Raw genomic sequence first — 6,000 nt, forward strand, 5'->3', positions numbered from 1 at the left:
CCAGCTCTACCCCACCCCTACTGTGAGAAAGACTTAAAATCAATAATTCTAAGAACAACAGCACAACCAGATCTATTTTGCTGTGTGCACAGAGTCCAACCAGAGGAAAGCCCTGCCAGAGATTCAATTTGTATTATTTCTGCTCTTTATTAAGAACTATTTGCCCCTATGCCATAGTATAGACGAGAACAAGAAAACACCTGGGTATCACGGAGGGTTGCTGTGTATGTTACAGTTAGGTTTGGCTGCAGATAATAGAAAGCCCAGTCATTCACATAGGTGGGGAATTATTCTCCTACTTTATTGAGGACAAGAAGTAAGTAGTCGAACTGTTTTGGCAGCTCCACATAAGTCATCAGGGTCTCAGCCTTTTTCTGTCTCCCCAAGCAGGTGGTTTCCACCCTCAAGGTTACATGGTATCTTCTGGAGAGCTTTGATCCGAGCAGTAGGAGAGAGGAAGGAGGAAAGGAGAGGCACCCTGATTGTCCCGGAAGGTAGAAGGGTGCTACCTGGAGGAAGGAGAGGTGGATCGCCAGAAGGTCAGTGCCTGGCTCTGGGAGTCAAAACAAATGGTGGACACCGGAACCGATCCTGGCAGAGCACTCATGCTGTCTTGCGCCTTGAGGTACTCCCCAAAAGAGTTAATCACTGGAGCTGAAACATGTTCTCTGGATATAAAGACCAATAATTGAGTGGGGTGCTATGATTTTCTTTCCCGGGAGAGCCGCTTCAAAAGAGTTCCACTCCTGTGTCCTGGTCCCATCCTCAGGGACTACGTTACAAGGACAGCAGGACCTCTCTCCTCCCTGTAGACCAAACCTGGCCCTGGGAGACTCCCCTGGGGCTCTGCCCCTGAATGTCTTGCATCTTCCTCTCAGGTCACTCAGCCCCCCAGTGTTTCTGGGCTACTGGTTGGTAAGCCAGGTGAATGGGCACAGTCAAGTGAGAGGAGTGTTTGCTGTCCTGAGCACATACTTGGAAAGTGGTTACGTGCAACACATTCGTAAAAGTATGTTATCTTTGGGGGGGGTAGTGGGAAAGCAGTGGGAGGTCTGTTCAAGAATGGAAGGAAATGTTGGTATCACACAGTAAGAGGCATAGAGAAGCTAGTCAGAAGGTAGCCGCTTTCATCAGACCGGGCTTTCCTGCCAGCCAGCCCCAGGCCACATCCACCCCCAGCCCTGCTCTCTGATGTTAGAGCCCAGGGAGCTTCTGCCTCACACCCCGAGTGGCCTCACCACGCCTTGTGAAACTTGGCTCCTGGCGCCTCGCACCTGTGAGGCATCGGAAACTCGAATGAATGGTTGGCTCTCCAACCACTGCTGAGCATGACCTTGGGAAGTGGGCAGCCCACACCTGACAGGAGCACTGCTTCCTTCACTCCTGTGACCACCAAGGGAGCTGGGAATTTTTCCCAGCTTCAGCACTCCGGCCAGACAGCTCCCCAGGATCAGTTTCTACTCAGCTGTTGGGCTCCTCCACCATCAGTGAACAAGATCAGAGAGAGAAATGGATACAGCCACTATGGAGAACAGTATGGAGGTTCCTTAAAAAACTAAAAATAGAACTACCATACGACCCAGCAATCCCACTACTGGGCATATACCCTGAGAAAACCAGAATTCAAAAAGAGTCATGTACCACAATGTTCATTGCAGCACTATTTACAATAGCCAGGACATGGAAGCAACCTAAGTGTCCACTGACAGATGAATGGATACAGAAAATGTGGCACATATATGCAATGGAATATTACTCAGCCATAAAAAAGAGAGAAATTGAGTTATCTGTAGTGAGGCAGATGGACCTAGAGTCTGTTATACAGAGTGAAGTAAGTCAAAGAGAAAAACAAATACCATATGCTAACACATATATATGGAATCTAAAAAAAAAAAATGGTTCTGAAGAACCTAGGGGCAGGACAGGAATAAAGACGATAAAGACGCAGATGTAGAGAATGGACTTGAGGACATGGGGAAGGGAAAGGGGAAGCTGGGACGAAGTGAGAGAGTGGCATGGACATATATACACTACCAAATGTAAAATAGCTTGTGGGAAGCAGCTGCATCACATGGGGAGATCAGATCAGCTTGGTGCTTTGTGACCACCTAGAGAGGTGGGATAGGGAGGGTGGGAGGGAGACGCAAGATGGAGGGGATATGGGGATATATGAATACATATAGCTGATTCCTTTTGTTATACAGCAGAAACTAACACAACATTGTAAAGCAATTATACTCCAATAAAAATGTTAAGAAAAAAAAAGATCAGAGGGAGTCTAGCCGTACTCCATGCCCTCAAAACACGTGAAAGCACTACAGGTCCTTGGACACAAAACCAGGAGAGGGTAGGAGCCCTGGAGGGGAATATCCTGGACTTCTGGACCTCCTGCCCAAGTGGGGTACTTCAGCCACAATTAAAGTAACACATCCTTTTTGTTTAAAATTAATTTCAAAGAGAACTAGAAGGTGTAAAGTAAAATAAGTCTCTCCTCCCCCAACACCTAGCTTCACTTCCTAAGGACTATGACATGAAGTTTCTGGTATATCTTCACAGAAATTTTCTATTCAAGTGTATTCTGTTGAATGCATTTGCAAGAATTTTACTTATAAATAATTCAATTAATAATAATAACTAATGTATAAAGTACATGTTATTTACATTGAAATTGTAACTGGAAAAACAAAAATAACTAAAAGTGATCAAAGTGGACCTTGGATCCTTCCAGAGTGCAGTTTTTGAAGTGACCACCAGGTGTCAGAGTTATCAATAGTATTCCCCAAATCACACTGGAAAGTTACAAGAAGGGGAAGTGCCCGGCTGGAAATGAGATGGCGAGATCCTAAACAGGATTATTTGGCCCTTCGGCCCAATATTTTGTCTACTTAGGGTTAGGTAGGGAGAGAGTAAAGGGAGCTGCGGAAAAAATTATTACATTCTCCGACCATAGATTCCCATTCAGTTGGGCACTCCTGGATCTTTGGCCATGGCTCACGGGCCCAGCCGCTCCGCGGCATGTGGGATTTTCCCGGACCGGGGCACGAACCCGTGTCCCCTGTATCGGCAGGCAGACTCTCAACCCCTGCGCCACCGAGGAAGCCCCGCACTCCTGCATCTTCAGAGAAGCTGTCAAAGCGCTGGTGAGTTTCACGTAGGAAATGTAAAAATGGCTGGGCAGAGTCGGGCCTCCTATAGTTGTGAGGCTACTTTTGGAATCCAGGGCCATCTCTCCTCTCTTCAATCAGGAGACCAGAGGAGGGGTGACCACAAGAGGAGGACACACACACGAGAAGGGTTCAGCTATGGCCATCCTTGTTTTAAAAGGGAAAATCCAGTTCTGTATCAAGAGCTCTTCCTACCTAACCTTGAACATCATGGTCTCCTATTCACTTCCAATTTGATCTCATCATGTATACTTCCTTTACCAGGCCTGACCCAGCTGTTGTCCAGAGCTGCTGGCCTAGAAAACATCCGCCCTCCATGCTTGAGAGCTGCGGGCAGGGCATCTGCCATCGCAGTCTTGAGGCTGTGGCCCAGGGGTAGTTATACTCATCTTCCTCCAGGGGCCCAGCCACTTCTCTAGCTTCCCCCATCTGGCTCTAGAGAAGTCAACATACTCTGGAGGATTCCAGATGCCACCCATGGCAAGCCTCATCCTTCTGGAATCACCAGCATCCACCCCAGCAGAAAGGGGGATGTTGACACAGTCACAACACAGACTTGTGCAAGGAGGATGACCTAGGCTCCTCCTCCCTGGGAAGGCACAGCTGAAGGGTGTCAAAAAGGAAGGAGAACCCTTGCCACGTGTCCCAGTTGGCACTTGTCTAGGCTGTTCCCTGGACCACATCCCATTTCTGGCCATGGGTCCAGGGAAGGGTTCAGACCCACTACGTACTGGGACTTGTCACTGGTGGAACTTTACTGTGAATAACAATGCCAAGCTCGTGGAAGAGGTAGGAAGTGGTGTAAGGAGAGGGGAGAAGGAAAGAAGGATTCAACATTTCATGGACAATGTTATTGATATTTAAATACTTCTCAAGACCTGTGATTTCCATGAATTTGGAAAGGCAGATTAAGGGGACTTTTTATGTGATCTGAATGACATCATCTGCTAAATTGGTACATCCTATATAGGCCAAATGAAGCAACAGTAATGATTTCAGTCACTATACACCTTAAGTGCTATATACATAATTTAAAATGATACACCTGTGGTGCCATACACATAATACAAATCCCAGTTATCATTAAAACATAGGTAGTATTCATATTCAAATATGATCATGCATTATGTTTGATGTTTCAAACAGAATATACAAGCCAAATGGTTCATTGAGAAACAAAAATGGATAAAACAATGTTTATATCAGGATCCATGTTAATTTACCATGACTAGTATATTAACTGTTGCTTTGATGTGGCCAACACTGGTATGGCAACTGAGGGGTTTTTTTTGTTTTTTTGTTTTCCATTTTCCTGTTACATATGATATAAGAGGGATGGAACAGAAAGAATCTCTCATAATGCTAACCATAGCCTGACTGTTTCAAAGACATTGCTCTCCAGACTAAAGCCAAGGATAGGGACCATGAAGCTCCACCCTAATCTCTCTGGGTTTATCTCCCTCAAGGAGACCCCAGTCATTGTGACTCCTGGATAATCCTGGACCCACTGGATCCCCGTAAGTCAAAGAGCCTCCCACATCCCTGAAAAGTCTGGCTATCCATCACATGTTCCACCTCATTTGGCCACTCAAACAACAAGGGTTTCACAAGTCCAGGACAGACTTCACTGGTCAAGCTGTATCTTGAGATCCCCAGACTTCTAGGTCCTCTGGAAAAGGAACAACAAATGGGGTCCCCAGGCTGGAAAGGGAAAGGATTCAGGCCCCTGCCTCACCAATGCCTACTTACCACCCGCCCCCTCCAGTTTAATCATGCTTTGTGTAGGTGAGTCAGAGAGGAGATGGGGCCGGTTGCGTATGGTCTGGCCATGTGTGTGGTATTCTAATGATAATGACTCCTCCCCCTACTTAATCCTTCTTCCCAGCCCTGCACTCAGCCAGGCAAAAGGCCGGATTCAGAATCTCCTCACGGGTACCCAAGGCTGTTTCCCTTTGATAAAGCGAGTAAGGAAATCGCTGATGTGAACACACAAAAATAGAAGACTTCCTGAATCAGACGTGAGTTTGGGTGCAGAGTAAGGCCAAGCTAAAAGCTCAAACTCACAGACCATAATTATCCCTCCCGTAGTGCAGCCTTCCTTACCTGTAGCCAAGCAGCTTCAGAGGCTGTGACAAATAGCTGAGCCTGTCAGAGCTCCAGAAGAAACATTCCTCACCAGGCCTCCCAGCCCCAGCTTCAGCGACAGGGCACCAGGAAAGTAAACAGACTAAACCCATTGCAACAAGAGAGAACTGGTTCTTCTGCTCTCCAGACACTGTTCATGACACTTCAATCAAGTTCAACACAATATAGCTGAATAATTTTTAACCTTTATGGAGGCTCCTGGCTTCACAAACGAAATATTAGTCAGCAGAGTCGGTATAAAAATCTCTTTGCGGATTTCCCTTGTGGCGCAATGGTTGAGAGTCCGCCTGCCGATACAGGAGACACAGGTTCGTGGCCCGGTCCGGGAAGATCCCACATGCTGCAGAGCGGCTGGGCCTGTGAGCCATGGCCACTGAGCCTGCGCGTCCAGAGCCTGTACTCCACAACGGGAGAGGCCACAACAGTGAGAGGCCCGCTTACCGCAAAAAAATAAAATAAAAATCTCTTTGCAAAACTTGTCAAGCGTATACCACAATGTCACAGTGCAAAGACGTATCCAAAGTTCTTCTGATCGTGGTATTAGATCCTTCCACAAGAGCTGCAACTTCCAATGCCTTACAGATGCCAAATAGATCTGCTTCATAATATCACCTTGAGCTGTATTCTTTCGACCGGTATAAAGGTAGAAGCCACTGTTAATGCTGATAATCCTGCAGGAGTGTGGACTCAA

The 6,000-nt window shown here is 46.8% G+C and overlaps 1 long non-coding RNA gene across 1 annotated transcript in view; it reads right to left on the bottom strand.

Moving 5' to 3' along the window:
* The window catches only part of LOC116743775, a 114,607-nt gene extending 108,915 nt beyond the window's left edge, over positions 1–5,692 (bottom strand). Inside the window, exon 1 of the long non-coding RNA XR_004346877.1 lies at positions 5,268–5,692. This is a non-coding gene — a long non-coding RNA (uncharacterized LOC116743775). The remainder of the gene's footprint in view (positions 1–5,267) is intronic.
* Positions 5,693–6,000: the final 308 nt, after the last annotated feature.

Source organism: Phocoena sinus, chromosome 1 (genome assembly GCF_008692025.1).
Source record: "Phocoena sinus isolate mPhoSin1 chromosome 1, mPhoSin1.pri, whole genome shotgun sequence".
In the NCBI taxonomy this organism is placed as follows: Eukaryota; Metazoa; Chordata; class Mammalia; order Artiodactyla; family Phocoenidae; genus Phocoena; species Phocoena sinus.